At 36.1% G+C, this 17449-nt stretch overlaps 1 protein-coding gene across 3 annotated transcripts in view; it reads right to left on the bottom strand.

The window, feature by feature from the left end:
- The window catches only part of LOC138694438 (sialin-like), a 246340-nt gene that overhangs the window by 195521 nt on the left and 33370 nt on the right, over window positions 1-17449 (bottom strand). Inside the window, exon 1 of one of the 3 annotated variants that reach the window (XM_069818146.1) lies at window positions 6834-7000. The exons of 1 other annotated variant lie outside the window; for it this stretch is intronic. The gene's annotated coding sequence lies outside the window, so the exon portion shown is untranslated. Of the gene's footprint in view, window positions 1-6833; window positions 7001-17449 lie in introns of those variants that run through there. One more of the 3 variants, XM_069818145.1, reaches the window with a different exon arrangement.

Here is a 17449-nt window from a genome sequence, read left to right as displayed (position 1 = left end):
TTATTATTATTGTATCTCCAATGGGGGTTAGCCCTATTTTACATATTATGTTAGGGCTATAGTTTTATACATAAAAAGATAAGCATAAAGAGAAATGGAAAAGAAAATTAAATCAGCTTACGCTATGTAAACAAACCATAACCAATCCGTAAATTAGGTATTGCGATTGCAAAACAAATATCAGTTATCAATTTGAAACATACAAAAACATTAACAACACACATACGTAACACTTCTATAACACAAATATGCAGCTTTCCGTACCATACATAATAAATTAATACACAATAGTCACACAGACACAATCAAACTATAATTACGACATTGCGACGACATCAAGCATCCCATAACTGACTCACATACATAACAAATCAAGCATCCGTTGCAACACATACACTTCAACATAGTAACCACACTTTTAAAAGTTACAAATTTGGCTCCAAGAAGAATAAATAGGACACTGTTACTAATTACTATTCTTCTACAATTTCTTAAATACATCTGTAATAAATCTGTGAAATTCCGATATGAATAATATTCACGTTTTTTATATTGTTATCGTTCTTTAGCGATATAAATAATATTCAAATTATCATTTATATTGTTTTCCTTCATTAGCATTATAAAATAATATTCAAGTTATTTATATTGTTATTGTTCTTTCGCAATATAAATAATCTGTATTTTATGTAAGTAATTTTTATAACACAAATAAACATCTTTCTTTGTAAAATAGGTTATTTTATTTAGATAATTAAATACGTATTATATAATATCTTATATTAATTAAACAAACCGATATTTATCATTTATATTGTGTTATCGTCCTTTAGTGGTACTGTATAAATAATATTCAAGTTATTTGTATTGTAATCGTTCTTTAGCGATATAAATAACATACATTTAATATTAGGTTTGGAAAAATCCAGTTGCATAATACTGCTATTAGTTTTTCTTTTTGTATTATTACATTATACTATCTTGAACCACAATAAAATGAAAAGGAGTAACGAGGAATTGAACCTGAGACGTTGACATCTAAATTCCGACGTTCGTCCGCTGAGCTACGAGGGCAAAAGTGTGGAAACATTTTCGGAAAAATTGGCCCAATCACACTCTAAGATTTTCTGATGATTCGTAGAAGCTAGTCCAGGATGCGAGGGGCAAAGGCTAATTGAGATTTCCCGATCTCTGATAGGGTCAAACATCCTGATAGAATTAATATTTAACCCTTGCCGTGACTTTCGGTGAAGTCCGGAGGGCCCAATTAGTCAAATCCACTCTCCTCATCTCCACGCTTGGGCCCCCTGGAATTTAATAAGATGCAAAAGAGATAGTGGTGTGCGGAAAGCAACGGGATGTTATCGCATTTAGGCCTATCCTTCCCAAAGAAAAACTGCAAACATGAACAAAGGAAGCTTTTAATAGAAGAATAAGGATCTTCTGCGGACCTCTGGAAAAAGAACTAAGGAAGAGACTAGTGAAGTGCTTTGTGTGGAGTGTGGCATTGTATGGGGAAGGAACATGGACATTACGACGAAATGAAGAGAAACGGATTGAAGCATTTGAAATGTGGATGTGGAGAAGAACGGTGCGTGTGAAGTGGACAGATAGAATAAGAAATAAAATTGTGTTTGAAAAAGTGAGTGAAGAAAGAATGATGCTGAAACTGATTAGAAAGATAAAAAGTAATTGGTTGGGTCTCTGGTTGAAAAGAATAAAAGACGACATTAGGATATGTGGATCATATACGGAGACTAAGAGGAAGGCAGAAAATAGGAAAGATTGGAGATTGCTGGGTTTGCAATGAAAGACCTGCCCATGGACAGAACACTTATGTATGTATGTTCAGAATGCCTGGAATATCGTGTCTAAAAACAGTCGCTATTTGCAAAGACTAGTCAAGTCCATGCCCACTCGACTGCAAGATGATCGAGATAAGAGGAATATAGACTAAATATTGAATTGTGACTTTTTGTTTTGTTTTTTGAACGCTTAATTGTTTGAATGTTTTAAGGCCGACGCCAGTAAATTTGTTTTGTTTATGCCACGAAAGATATTTTTATTGAGAATAAAATCTTTTTTCTTTCCATTTGCAGCCACAATATCATAATGATAAAGTCATGGCATAATATATTAATGAACCTGATGTTAATTACTTAATTAATTAATTAATTAATTAATTAATTAATTATTAATCGTAAAAGAGAAAGGAGCCATTATGTATAGTTTGTCTCTCTCAAAAACAGAACAAAAAAGAACATAAAAAGCACGAGGTTGTAGTCGAACGCAGGACCTCATGAATAAGAGGCCTGAACGCTACCATTACGCTATCGATAACACACAGAATACTTCAATTATAACTTTAGATATCAGGCAACGTGGCCCAACAACATGTAACATCGCCTGTCTCCGAATTGTAGCGAAGATACCCGAAGGGAACTTTGTTTCAGGAGAGCGGCCACTTTTTCTCTTGACAGCTGTACATCCCTGTGTCTACGTTGGGACGCTATGTAGTGCATGCGCTATGCGCTCGTGATCAAAGTCGAGCTCTTCTACCATGATTGAGAGCTAATATCGTCTCATCCCTGCAGTACGGTATACAACTTGGCCTGCAATTTTATGTAAAATTGCAAATATTTGATAGCACGACAGAAGATAGAGTTTAGTCTACCCCAAACCCCACTCTTTTTTTTTCTAGGAATTACAGTTCTTGGCGCGCAAAGTGCTTTTGACAGAATAACTGAAAACATTATTTGTTACTAGTGACATACCGGCTACCTGCGAATTCCTCTCAACGACAGCCTCTGTTTAATAATTCTGGTTCTTGGGTCGTAAAATGCTTTTATCACAATAAATGAAACTGTACTGGTCACTGACATTCCTAGTTACCTCCGTAATCCTCTCAACAACAGCCTCTGTATAATGTACGTAGAACATGAATTTTTAAAGAATTTACACTGTTGCTTACATGTTTACACGAGTTGCTTATTAAAAATGTGTCGTTATAAAATAACAAATCACATTAATACAGATGAAAACAGTACTTCTTTGTATAGCCGAGGTGTCGTACTATCCGTGGTCGCTATAATCAATGTACATGTAATAATAATAATAATAATAATAATAATAATAATAATAATAATAATAATAATAATAACTTCGTTTTGATCTGAGAATTTAGAACACCTACTACACATTCACAAGTAACGGAATACTTGATCATGAGGTCAGTAAGGAGCAAGAAAACCGTTAAGACAAATCAGGACACACCCTGTCCGGAATCAAACTCACGTTCGCTTAATTACCAGTCAGATATTCTAACATTGCAGCTAATGCGAAGGTCTAACCTTTCCTTTAGCTTGAATAATTTCCTTATTTCAAGTATAAATTCTTTTCAACATTGAACTGTATGAACCGGGTAGGTGTAAGTACTAGAACGTTGAGTTTATAAGTAAAAGGACCCGTGTTCACATCCTACTTTACATGGATTTATGACGTGTTGAGCAATGCTGTGATCCAAGAAAAACAAAGGTTTTCTCCGGATTCCCCTGTGATATTCCAACAATTCTCCATAATCATTATTCATGATGAGTGTAACGTGGATCCAACGCTTATGTTGCAATCTGGATGGTCTCTGAGAAACTAAGTGAAGTACGCTTTTCGACACTAGCGATATCTATGAGCATGCTCGACGAATAACAAGTTGAGGACAATGAGAGAGCTCTAAACGTGTCCCTATATTGTGTGTGAATATGTGGCTAATGGCAGGGTCCTAAACTTATTATTCGCCCCGACTCCACGAGCATGCTCATAGATGTACAGAGTGTCTGACTCAATCCGTTCATAAACTGTTTTAGGCATCACGCACAACACGAACTAGTGATAGACACTTTTCGTCGTTGAAATTCTCTTACTCGCAGCGCTTGTATTTTAGTTTCAATAATGATTGAAAACAGTTAAAATAATAAATAGATATAAACGGGTTGACTGATTAATGTATTGATTCATACGATGCTTTTGAGTAAAGAAACAATCATTTCTAATACGTGAATCTCCCAAGGTAGTTAATGGCTCTAGCTAGAGTAATGGGTTCTATGAATTTCAGACTGCCTTTGAGGGTTCGATCCGCGGTTCTTCTTTCATATTCTTTAATGTCGAACTCCGTTAGCAGGAGATTCTAGAAGGTTCTAGTTAACACTACTTTAAAATGGAAATATGTAATCGATGAAACATCTTATGAATCAGTAGCTACAGTGACATCAAAAACTTTTTCCTTGCATTTTTAACTATGTCCTTATTGTACCTATGTAGTGTCACTCCTCAGCACAGCGAATACTGTCCACCTGCATGTGGATAGAGCATGCGGCCTAAGTCTGATGAAAGTATAGGATAAGCAAAAGGTATGTCGCTGATATTAGAATAAAAATGCATTGATACAGTGAGTCATTAAGAAATCAACAAAACACATCTTATTTTATGTTAGCAAAATCCACAAATACATAAGTCTGGAGAAACCGGAAAAGCTATGTGCCTCAAACCGACATGTGGATATGAAATAAAAGTTTAACATAATTACATAAACAAACAAAATGAATCTCTCGAGATACAGATTTTAAAATTAAGAATTAATTTAAGAATTTCGTAATAAATGCCCATTTCTGCAGCCAACCTCTTTAAATATTTACTAGGAATATTCTGCATTTTTTCTTTTATATTTGCAACTAAATTTTGTGTTTGTTTTGTAGCCTTTCCAACGTACCTTTTCCGTTCTGTGCATCCAGTTTCTCTAAATTTACTAACAAAATTATTAAGACATCTGCGGACCTTTTCAGTGATTAGCCTACATAATCAGGAAAACGAGAAAAAACTGTTCTTTACAGTTTTCAGTATTATACTTCCAGTTTCCATCTCCATCCTTGCTGCCTGTTCTGGAGTATGCTTCAATAAGAAAAGCTCTCTGTTGCATAAAAAAGCAACCATGTCTTCGAAACACACTATACCACTCTACGTTACGTCAACAACAGACACACAGCAACTGAATGTTGTGCCCCTTCAGACTGCACACAGCACAGTGAGACGGTTGCCTTGGTTTATAAGCACGTGCCTGCATGTTATAGTCAAAAAGCAAGGTACAATAAAAATGTAAGGAAAATGTTTTTGATTGTCACTATATAAAAGCTTGAATCCTGCCTTCGGTAGTCATTCAGGGTTCTCTTTTTTATTGGGTTATTTTACGACGCTGTATCAACATCTAGGTTATTTAGCGTCTGAATGAAATGAAGGAAATGAAGGTGATAATGCCGGGGTCCAGCACCGAAAGTTACCCAGCATTTGCTCGTATTGAGTTGAGGGAAAACCCCGGAAAAAACCTCAACCAGGTAACTTGCCCCGACCGGGATTCGAACCCGGGCCACCTTGTTTCGCGGCCAGACGCGCTGACCGTTACTCCACAGGTGTGGACTTCAGGGTTCGAATCTCAAACTCGTGACAACAGAAGTGAATGATAGCGACAGAAGAAGTGAATATAAGATATTACAGCGAATACTGTCGACATGATCTAGCTCCATGCGGGTTGTCATTGATAACGTATGTCGTAGGCCATTTGGCATGTCATAGTCTGAATCCAACATTTTTCATGGTCTACCCAGGTTGTGACGTTCTCATGGTAGTGTCGCTAGAAGTAACATAACTCAAAGTAGCTACAAATAAATGAATGAATTGTGTTAAAATTCTACACTGTCTGTTCTTTGCAGGTACCTTCTTATTATGTCCATTACTTATTGCGAATGAAACAGAAGAAATTAATTTGAGAGCTGGAGATAACTTAAGTATTAAGAAATAATATGAGAAGAGCAAATGACTCGACAAAACCAATGAAAAACGCGACTATAAGGAACGAAAGAAAATAAATAATTAACATAACAGATCGACTGCACATGTTTAACATAAAATTATCACACGAAAACTAAAATTCGTAACATTCACGTGATAATGTCAGTGGACGTTATACACTCCTGATTCCGCCTGCGAAACCATTAAATACCTCCCACTTGTCTGGACTGATATTTGGGCTGTCTAAACAAAAATGAACGACTTAAATCAGACACGCTTGTACATGTAGGCCTATGTGTATCAGCCATGATTCATAGTTACCGGCACGGCTAGGGCTTTAGATTTTCATCCTGGCGACAGAATTTCAAAATGCAGTAATTCCTAATTGAATTCTTTTGAGATATAGACAATATGTACAAATTTGTTGTAGACTATTAAAAAATTCATAACAATGATTTATATGTTATTTAGTTGATTTTATCATTAACATTAACAGAGCATACTTGGTTTCAATGGTAAGCGGACGCCAGCAAAGAAGACAGGAGTGAGAATCGTGGTGACTCCGGTTTGGAGTGGATAGCACCAGATTAGCAGGTTATCAGGTTGTCAGGAGGAACTAGTATGGAAGGGAAAAGCTGAAATTTCTACATAAAATTTCAATTGGTTCGGGTAATACCAGAGGTGAAGGTAATGAAATTGGACTTATCTTGATAGGAAAATGAGGATATTTTAGTTAGAAAGGATCGTCAGAAATTGCATATTGTAAAAGGTACGCCAAATTGATTCGCCTAATCTCCGGGATACAAGAGCAATGTTTATCTATGGAATTATTTCCTCTGGTGCGAAGTAAGCATTTCATATGTGAGCAAAGACGTACACTTAAAATAGATAAGGATAAATGTCACTTGTGCATCTGAGTTCGGCAACATTCTTTACGTCCAGATCTGGACTCCATGCATACCTCTGCAATCATTATTACTACGTATGCACTTGCTTACCTGTTCTTATCACATACAGGAACAGCAGGAACTGATAGTCCACTTTACTACGCCGACGGTGGCAATAAAACTGTAACAATGTTTATGAATGAGCGATACCCGCAAATGAACGCGGAGCGGTTACCTAGCTACGGGTTGTTGACTGCCGGCATCCTCAGGTAACAGCTGACTTTCAACTCTTAATGCAAAAAAAAGAAAGAGTTGTTAAGTTCTGCGCATGAAATTCTGCGCAAGTGAATTCGAGGGATTGGATCTCGTAGGAAATTGTTACACAAATTGTTTGAAAGGTAGCTGAAAGTCTCCAAGTGATTAAGGATTCTCTCTGCTGTCATTGGCTTCTGGAATTCATTGTTCAAGCAAGTACTGGAGTAGGAAAGGAAGGCTAAATCAATGCTACTGTGATATGCAGAAAGCAGCTTGAGGGGCCACGAATAGATTTGCGTGACGGAGAGTAACTTCAATTGTGGATGAGGACAAACATATTTGGCAATTGTGTTGTTAGTTGAAGTGTACACATTTTTGCATTTGTATCTTCATTATCTCAATTGGTACAGTAAAGAACATATTTAGGATAATATACTTATCAAACTTTCTGAGAATAAGGACCTCTTTGAAGAATTTAATAAATTCTTCTGTCCGCCATAAACTATTGAGCCTTAATATACTTCCCAATCAGTCCTCACGAATAGTTATTTAAATACTCTTATTACTGTCATAAGATTGTGTTTATTAACTTTTTGACCATAGCACTTCATCCTATGCAATTCCAATCTTCCTTATTGTCTGCCTTCCTCTTAGTCTTCGCAATGATCCATATATCTTAAAGTTGTTTATCATCTAGTACAGTATCTTCTTCTGCCCCGAACTTTTCTTCCGTTCACCATTCCTTCCAGTGCATGGTTCAGTTAGTAGTTTCTTTTTAGCCAGTGACACAAACTGATCAATTTGAGCATTACTCTTTCTCAAATGAAATATATCTTTTTTAGATGGCCGTTCCTGAAAGCAGATCTTGAAACGCTGGGCAAGAGTGTTAAAAACTGACATACGTATAGTAGTGTGCGAAAAGTAATATTTTTAAGACTAACGTGAAAAGTAATTTAAAACTTTCAACTGTTTCAGCCGATTATCAATTGTTTTTCACCATATGTCACAGAGCACCAATCGCAACCAATCAATAAAGTACTACTGTTTTTGTTTAAGAAATGTACACAAATTATATAAATTATTTTCATTATTTTATTTATAAAATATACGAGAAAATTAACCTCCTGAGTCCTGAGACATTTATTGTTTTATTTTTAAAGTTCAATATAATTCTACACTTTAAAAAAAATCACTGACATGTGGAAAAAATCTGATAAAATTCTGCAGGTTCAGTTAGGGTACAAATGCAGATTTATTATACTATACTTAGGGTCTCTGCACATACATTTCATATCATAATCATGTACGAAATATGGTATAGTATACTATTCTCTCAGGACTCAGGAGGTTAAGAATGAAATGTACGGTAATTGAAGACGTGCGCACGAACGTAACCTTCACTTCTTAAAAGAGAAAAAGAATTTAGTTTAAAACTGCTTTAAGATAAGAGACAAGAAATTTGATGGAAAGTATTTAATGCTAGCTATTATGAAGAATGATTGAGCTACTAAAGTAAAGTTTCCGACAGTGGTTTAGAGAAAGGACATTTTCAGGTCCCTTAACCTTTAATTATTTTCTCAAACCGTCAGGGACACAAATCCTATACTCGGACAGTACGCTGATCATAAGTTGAAGCCTGCGGAATGTAGCTAATAGTAACTGGGTAAGCGGAGGTTTATGGTAGGTTTAGGACATCGATCGAAGACTAGCATGGATAATGTGATGCTCTGTAACTTATGGCCACGTGCATCAACCTAGGTTAATGTAATATTAAATTGATACTTAACCTAAAATTGAGTACTTTTATGGTGTATCAATCTCGTTTAGGATTTAAACCGGATTATAACTATTTCAATATCTAACCCGTCATATTCTAACGGTTATGGGAGATAACAAGTGATTAGTAGCAAAGTAAAATGGCAGCCAGATTTACAGCTGATGACTACGAAGATAGAATTATTGTATTTGAATTACATGGGTGGGGACTGTTGTGAGAGACAGAATCCTTTCGAGAAATTAAGTGGCAGAAATTTTCAGGAGATATTTCGTTTATCGAAGGAAGCTAGCATGTCATTTCTGCTGCAACAGATGATGAATCACTTAGAGTATCCCACAAACAGAAATAAATTCTTCTTCTTTTAGGAACCGGTTGTCTACAACTTTACCATTCTATGCAACTGGTGCTTTCAATATTTGAATAGGCGACATTGCGCACATGCATAGAACAGCCGTAGCATGAATAATTCATGATGTGTACAATGTAACAACAACGTATGGCCTCCCTACGTCGTAGGCTGAATAAAGAGAGCTTATTTTATAATATTGCAATTGGGATCTTAAACTGTACCTATAAACACATTCGCATTAATCTCCTCGCAGTCTGTGACTCAACCATTTCCATTATGGATATGCCATTGTTTCTTATTAGTTACATGTTTATATCTAGTAATTCTCTGCATGTAAACATCAAACTGAAATTGGGAAAAGTTAGATCGAATTTTTCGCTTTTCATTTACAATTTTGTTAGATTTTAACGTAATAGAACCTAAAGACAAAGGAATGCAACCCGAAAATATTGGATACATTCGTTTTTATGTATTAGAACGAAATAAGTGAGATCGTATTTAGACGATGATGTAATCTTTGGAGCAGTATTAATGCTTTCCTTGTATCTCTCTGGCTGACTTTTCGAGTGTCGGAATCAGAATGGATCCCTGAACTTAGCCTTACATTAGCCTATTGTGGGTCCTATAAGTGATGATTGTTCCATTTCGACATATGACCTAGGTGGCATTCGTAAATCTGATCCTGACAGATGGTGAGCGATTGTGCCTCAGTCCTGAGAGAGGTCCAAACCCACACGCATACTCGATAAGTTCCAGCGCCAACCTTTCCTATATGAGCATCGGAAATCCGTACTGACCCAAAGACTTTACCCCAGCCTATTTTTAACTATTTTGTAGATGACAGATAAATTGAAGGAGATGTGAAGAGTTTTGATGTAATTAAAGAACGGAACGGGAGTATTCCGAGAAGAACCCTCTGCAACGTCTGCTTTGTCTACCACAAATGTCAAAACAACCTGGCTAGGGAAGGAATCTCTCTTGGATAAAAGACCACCGTGCTAACTCTAAACCACACAAGCGGTTTTCTTTTGTCTCTTTGTAGAAACAGTGTACTATAATATTATTTGCAGATGACACAAGAAAAGTAATTACAGCCAATAACGCCAACACATTCCAATCTTCAACAGAGTCAATTCTTCTAAAAATATGTAATTAATTGATTCTCAGCAAATAAATTAGTACTAAATTGTAACAAAATTAACATAATCCAATTTAAATTCTGTCCAAATTCAATCTCTTAAATTTCAAGCGCAATAATTAACAACAGGGAATTAACAGGAACACAACAACCAAATTTCTTGTCTCACAAATCGATAATATGTTAAAATGGAAAAAAATATATGAAGTAAATTACCCCAAACTAAATTGAGCATGTTTTGCTATTAGATCTATGCAAGAAATAGTAAATACCAATACCTTAAAAACAATATACTATGCATACTTCCAGTCGGTAATGAGTTTTGCAATAATATTCTGGAGAATTTCTATAGACAGTAACAGTGTATTCCTAGTACAAAAAAGAGTAATTAGAATAACAGTAGGTGCCATTTTCAAAAAAACTAAAAATAATGCCCATGGCTTGTTAGTATTTTTTTTTTTCATTAATCAGATATTTTCACATTCATAAAAATTGGCAGTCAGCATTGGACTGAACATTTAATAAGAAAGGAATATCCACTACCACAAAGAAAGTCTTCTTAATCAACCCAGGGGGTACCAAATGCACACGGAGACCAAGAACCACATGGGAGGTTAGTGTGACAGAAATTTCAAAATTATTGGAGCACGTAACTAAGTAGCTAAAGCGAAAAACAGAAATGTGTGGCGAATGCTTCTGAGGAAGGGTAGGCTCTCAAAAGGTTGTCCAGCCAAGGATGAATATGAATACACTTAGTGCTTGTCTTAAACTTTATTGTGATATCGGTCGATATTATTTCATAACCTTATTAATTAGAGGTATGTTATCTCTGAGGCAATCCTGTTATCTAGTTCTTATCATACTAGCACTATGGATTATTGTTATTCGATTACTTTGATTGTTGGCATTATATTTATCAACTACATTAGTACTCATTATTACTATCTGATATGCCTGGAATATGGAAGATCGCATAAAACATATTGCTATTGGTACCCTATTTCTCTTCAGTCTATTACTGGGCTATTATTTTATTACTTTCATTATATGCATTATCCTCATCATTTACATCAATACAAATTATAAATACCTTACACGCTTGCAATATGGGAGAACGTTTAAAAAAAGAAACTAAACATAATGCCCACGGCTTGTCAGTATATTTTTTTATTAATAAACTTCCTTGTATAAAATATGAACATTTTGTAACTAATTCAACAGTTCATAAAATAAATACTCGTCATAAATGACTTTCATACTCCACCGGCAAGTCTATCATGCTATCAAAAAGTAGTGCGTTATATGGCAGTAAAAAGATTCAATAGCCTCCCTATGGATATAAAAAAATCAAACAAGATTATTTAGGGCCAAATTAAAGAAGTACTTAATTTCTTACGCCTTTTATTATGTAGGTGAATTTATGACATTCAACTACGCTGCATGACTATTTCTGTCTTGTATTGAGTATCGATACTAACCCTTTGTGTTGTGCTAGTATATTGTAAAACTCTCCTGTATATATTTCAACTAGATGGTGACTATAATTAAGACTTTGTAGTACTATTAAGATTTGTTGACATGTTCCATATTTTGGCTGTGAAGCGATGTACGAATACCGTGGACTGTAAATAGGTCTGTATAAGTAACTGGTGATAATAAATAGTGCACAGTAATTACATTTTAACCACGGTTACTTTTTAACAGTGATTCCTTAACCAATGGTTACTACGTTTTTAACCGGAATTGATGCACTTTGCCATTAGTCTTCTTAGTTTAAGGTCAATTTCTTGAGAGCTGAATTTGACATAGTGTAGTGCTTAACGATAGCAACTCTCTCCAATATTTCTCTACTTCCACGTGTAAAGACATACTCTCTCCACGGATCAATTTGTGGTCAGTATGGTAAACTAGGCACAGTCACAGAGTTGAAAATCAATTTTGTCTCCTTTCCCGTTATTGTCTATAAATTCCTTTACATTCAAGTACAATTTAATTCAAAATAAGAATTGCAAAATATGTATAACAAAATCATGGATCTTAATAGTGGGCCTATATATCAATGGTAAATACTTGTCATGCAGTTTAGTGTGCTCTTAATGAGATTGAGAGTTAAACGGGAGAAGACGGTGTAATTATTGTGTGATTGAGTCTTTTCAGGATTTTTCTCTCTCTTAGTAAGATTTGTCCTCAGCCTAAATTTGAACTTTTCTCGATCTGACTTGATACAGATATAAGTGCAGGAGTCCCGTGGAATCAGCACATCGCCAGATCTTAACCTATGACAATCAGGCCGTTACATTGACAATGGACAGACTCCTATGTACTAGGTGGACTCCGTGTCTTTCACGTGTCAAAGCTCCGCGTTGCGCACACTGAAAACCGAGCGAAGTGGCTCTCGCATTAAGCACGAGACTCGCATTCGGGAGATCCGCAGTTCAAATCCCAGGATCGACTAGCCTGACTGTAGTTTTCCGTGGTTTTCCATAGTTCCTTAGGCAAATGCCAGGTTATAATTTTCATTGCCAAGGTCCATTTCCCTTCCTCTTCCCTCTAGAAAAAAAAAATTAGATTTCATATCATATCACTCGTCATCTCATTCCATAGGCATATTCAGGTCACGACGCATGTCTTCGACCGTTTGTAGCAGGAGGGTCCTCTCGGAAACTGTTCTGAGCCTTACATAATATCTCTGTCAGGATTCATTCCTTAGAAGGGTTGTCGGAACGGATCCTGTACTGCTTAGTCACCTTGCCGGTATGAATTTAAGGCAGTAGGGTGTAGGGAGTCCCTTGGATGAGCGGGTGAGGGGTCTCATGCGGCCGGTGGGCTGGTACACTTCATTCTCATTTATTCCATACTTCGGGGTGCACAATAGGCCGCTGTCGAGCCGACGTCTCCCTAACCCGCCTAGCCACTCAATACTACTACTGCGCACACTGTGGCCTGCGAGTATAGGAAAGTGAATAAAAATAATTTAAAATCTTATATCAAATATATTTTCTCACTTCTGTACAGAAGTAGGCCTAATCAGTAGAAAATGTCTCTGGAACTGATACTTACTATTTGAAACTAAATCCTTTACTACGTGTTTCTATTTTACAATAATTACCGGCAAAAGTTTAGTACAAGCAATGTTTTCTCAATAGTCAGAAGAACCAGCGGTGACTAATTTTCTTGTCCTTATATTGCTGATATATGAAACCGTTTATGTGAGAGTAGAAAATGAACGCTGCGTGAAAAATGTTGTAACTGGAATAGTTATAATCAGGATATTGAGTTTAAAAGCCAAATACAGTTTGTCAAGCTATAGACTAAAGCTAGTTCAATGATCAAAGCTTCGCTGGACTAATTTAATTTATGGTTAAGGTTATGCAAACGGAGGACGGGAATATGGTGCACATCGCAACCAAAGAACCGACTTCCGACAGCTCCGTACCGTCTTTAACTTCCTTACCGTATGGGTCAGCTAATAGAAACAATCCAGCGCCACAAGGCAGACGAAGACGATTTTGCACATAGATCCATATTGTACTGCTGTAAACACTTCCGTGCTTGTCAGTAATGGACTGAAGAATACAAAACTCCTGTCTTGCTGTTGTCTTCCTCTTGAGTGAGGACTGCTAACTGCAACGCCAAACTCCGGTTCTGCACCTTCCAAGTATTTCACTAGAAACGTCAAAGTCGATTCTTTCATTGCGAAAGTAATAGTGCATTGTGAAAGTCTTTATGTAGCATGAAGCTTAGAAAGAGAGAGACAAATTGGCAAACAGACAGTCAAACAGATGAACATAGGGAAACAAAGAGAGCCTCCCATACATCATATCAAATATAAACGTTCCCGTTACAGCTATATTTCATTATTCTTCCTCAGAAACGTCAAGAGAATGCGTAGCATTGACTTAGTACATATAAACAAAGATTATTTACATCATAATATTCCTGGACAAGCGCAGCATGGTTAGTATACATGGAGTGTTCACCACTTGAAGGAAATACATTATTGCAAGCTATTCTGAGAAAGACATGTGAACAAGTCACTGGGACCATATGGAATTATGCACAAATCAACAGTACAATTTGGTTCTGAAACTCGAGTTCCACAAAGAGAGGAAACAGAACAATAAAGTTCTCAGAATACAGCCGATTTTAAACGAACGGATAAAGTTAGAAACGAAATTGTCCATAACAATAATATTGTAACAAACAGGCATAACTTAACACATCGGATGATTGAAAAGGTTGTGTCCAAATTGAATGAGCTAATAGAGAATCGAAATAATATAACATGTTTCGAATAGGAACGTGTGGACTCCGAAGTAATCTTCAGTCAGTACAAGCCCGTAATATTAGGACTTACATCGCGGATGCAATCAACCATACTTTTCATCTTATCTCATGTCACCACGTTTCAATGGGATGATTTAAAAAAAACTCTCGTAATAAGTTGCCTCAGAGCTGTTAGAAAACTTGCCATTTATCGTACACCAGCAAGTGTGGATGCAACAGTACGGAGCACCAGCACACTTTATCCTTGCTGTAATATAAATTTCGTATATCCTGGGCGGAAAAGGAGATCCGAATGAATGGCCAGCCGGTTCTCCTCATTTGATATCTCTTGATTATTTATTTTGGAGGCATATCAAAAGCCTCGTTTACTCGAGACCAGTGTAAGAATACTTGTAGCATGTAATGTAGATCCTGGAATATTTGAAAGAATGCGACAGAGTTACCTTCGACGATAAAAAGCATGCACTAAATATGGTGGTCGCCAGTTCAGAAACGTTTGGAGTAATATAAAATTAATTGTTAAGTTCATGCAATCTTTACCTGCTTAAATTCTTACAGTTCCTGACATTTACAAGCATAAGTGACTCAGGATTACTTCCTAGACCAACAGTTTCTGTTGCAAAATTACTATATTCCATTCCCTCTGTACGCTTCTTCAGTTAAGCACAACCTTTTGAATCACTCTGTATAGAAATAAATAGATCATTATGTATGATGTAGATTGTAGAGTGAAGATGGACGATACAATATTACCAAATAAAGCTTACTATTATGTATCCAAAATAAAAATAAGTAGCGGAAAATAGGCCTAATTTTCAAACCTTAAACATTTTCAAATATTCATGGAAGATTACTATGTTCGTTATCATTAGCGAGCGAAGTCTGGACACCAAAACATTGCCTACAGGAGGCTACAGGTTTAAGGAACACTGACTATAGATTGACGTCAGTTGCTTACTTTACTAATGTGCATTCAGGTTCGTATGGCAAAATGAAAGACGTCGATGAAGGGAGCTCTGTTCATTCGGAGTTTAATGGGTGAGAGTTTTGTATTGTTAATTGCATTCTAATAGGTTGTTTTGACACAGCATGCCTATTTTCTATTTACAAAGTAAACCTTTTTTCAGAAGTTCAGTCGTGATCTAGTGGAGGTAATGTGAAGGTGTATTAAAATGTCGTCAATAAAATCTGAATTTTGCCTTTGTTTGTAAAGAGTTCGGAGATGTATATTTTTCAGTCAAGAACGAAAATATATTATAGGCCTTCTGTAAAGTGTGCAAGTTAGACATAAAAATTAAAAAGAGTCGTGATTATAAAATATTGCGACTTTAAAAGACACATTGAAGATCTGAAATTGTTTAGTGATTCCATTTCGGATAAGTCCACTTTTTATTACTGTATTTCTGTATGATGTTGATATGTGCTGATATCCCGTTCCATAAACTTAAGAATATTATTTGAAACATGTAATTGAAAAGTATACGTCTAGAAAACTGCCGACTCCAAGAACCATGCGTACCTACACAACACAGTATTTACTCCGTGTTATGAAAGAACTTTAAATTCTCTATGATCACCTGTTGGTAACAATAAAATATGGGTATCTATCGACAAAACAACCGACGTTATTGGAAGATATATGGAAAATTTTATTGTTGGAATGTTGTCAGTTCATGAACCCGGAAGTAAATTTCTTTTGGCAACAGAAATGTTGAATAGAATAAATCATTCCATAATAGTTAATTTATTTGAAAATTCCTTCTCTGGCCAGATGGTATTAAACAAGAAAATGTATTATTTTCCATCAGTGATGCTGCGTCTTGTATGTCATTTTGATATTCATACACTTGGATTTTATAAATAAAGCAGTAAAATTTTCATACCAAAATTACTCTAATTGAATATTTCTTTAACAAAAATTTTCGGAATAGACTTATTTACATAATACGTAAAATTAAATAAAATCAACAATTTATTTAACGCGTAAAATACAAATAAACAAAATATATTTTACCTTTTCTTGTCACATTCTTATTAATACATATCGAATGAAAAAATTAATTAATAATTATCACTGATCTTTAATATTTTGTAGAGTAGCCCTTGGCTCTAGTAAGCTTCACATTTTGGTTGCATGGACCTTACAAGGCGTTCACAATTTTGAGAGCTGATTTTTTTTTTACCATTCCGTAGCAATCTCCCTTTCTTTCTTTTTTTTACGAAGAAAGATGTTTGCAGTAGACCCTTGCTTCAGATAAGCCCATAAATGTTCAATCAGTTTTAAATCAGCAGATTGAGGAGTTCTCAGTAGTTTAGGCACGTTCCAAATTAATCAATTCTTGTTTATTTCGGCCGTATGTTTGGGGTCGTTGTCAAGTTGCAACATGTATGTAGGTATCATACCTAATGTTTCCCCAATTTGTTTCACATTCTTCTTAAGAATATCCGCGCACACTTCCTTGTCCATTAGACCAGCGGTCATCAGAACACTGGACTTTCGGGCTAGAGTCTTTTACCCGCGGACAAGACACTGCCCTAGCGTGCATTCGTGGCTGCTGGCGGTTATGCTGTCTCTCTATCCGTTGTGCACGACGGAGCATATTTCCTTACCCTCCATGCACTCTACCCATTTCAGCGAGTGCTGATGACCACTGTATTACACCATCAATGAACTGCACATTCCTACTCCCTCTTGTTGACATGCACCCCCACAACATAACACCCACCCCTATGTTTTATAGTGGGCAGTGTGTCGGCCACATTATTGTTCTCGGGTTTTCTTCATACTCTGCTGACGCCATCAGAGCCAAATAGATTAACTTTAGTCTCATCAGACCAGACGATAGGATTATTCCAAAATCCTGGCCCTTATGTAAATATTCTTTTGAGAACTTCAGTATTGCAGTTCCGTTCTTCCTACT

Source organism: Periplaneta americana, chromosome 2 (genome assembly GCF_040183065.1).
Source record: "Periplaneta americana isolate PAMFEO1 chromosome 2, P.americana_PAMFEO1_priV1, whole genome shotgun sequence".
Classification (NCBI taxonomy): domain Eukaryota; kingdom Metazoa; phylum Arthropoda; class Insecta; order Blattodea; family Blattidae; genus Periplaneta; species Periplaneta americana.
The sequence above is the reverse complement of the archived record's forward strand: the minus strand, read 5'-3'. Positions and strand labels throughout refer to the sequence as shown.